We start from the raw sequence: 486 nt of genomic DNA, 5'->3' as shown, positions 1-486 counted from the left end.
ATATATATATATATATATATATATATATAATATGCTATAACTAAACTGTAAATAAGTAAAATAAGGAATCTCAGGAAAAAAAAAATATAAAAAATAAATAAAATAAGGAATCAATAATAATAAAATAATAATAATAATAAAATAAAATAATAATAATACAATAAGAAATAAGGAAGGTAAAATAAGGAATCTCAGGAAAAAAAAAAATAACTGTACACATGTCCCAGGATAATAAAGGGAACAGAAGGATACTAAGTTTTAGGAATGTTATACTGGTTTTAAGTAAAGTAATGAGAAATGTTTTATTTTATTTTAGTGTTTTTATATTTCTATATTTGTTTTTTGTTCTTTTTAAGCAACACGTAATGTTCTGAAAAAAAAAGACAGCCATCTATCTGTAATAGAAAAAAATAGAAGCTTCAATATGAAAAGTAAAACTTATCAGTAAGTTTGGTTTAGAATAGTTGAGAAAATTCTATTTGAATG

The sequence above is a fragment of the Penaeus monodon genome, chromosome 38 (genome assembly GCF_015228065.2).
Source record: "Penaeus monodon isolate SGIC_2016 chromosome 38, NSTDA_Pmon_1, whole genome shotgun sequence".
Classification (NCBI taxonomy): Eukaryota; Metazoa; Arthropoda; class Malacostraca; order Decapoda; family Penaeidae; genus Penaeus; species Penaeus monodon.
Note: the sequence above shows the minus strand (reverse complement) of the source record.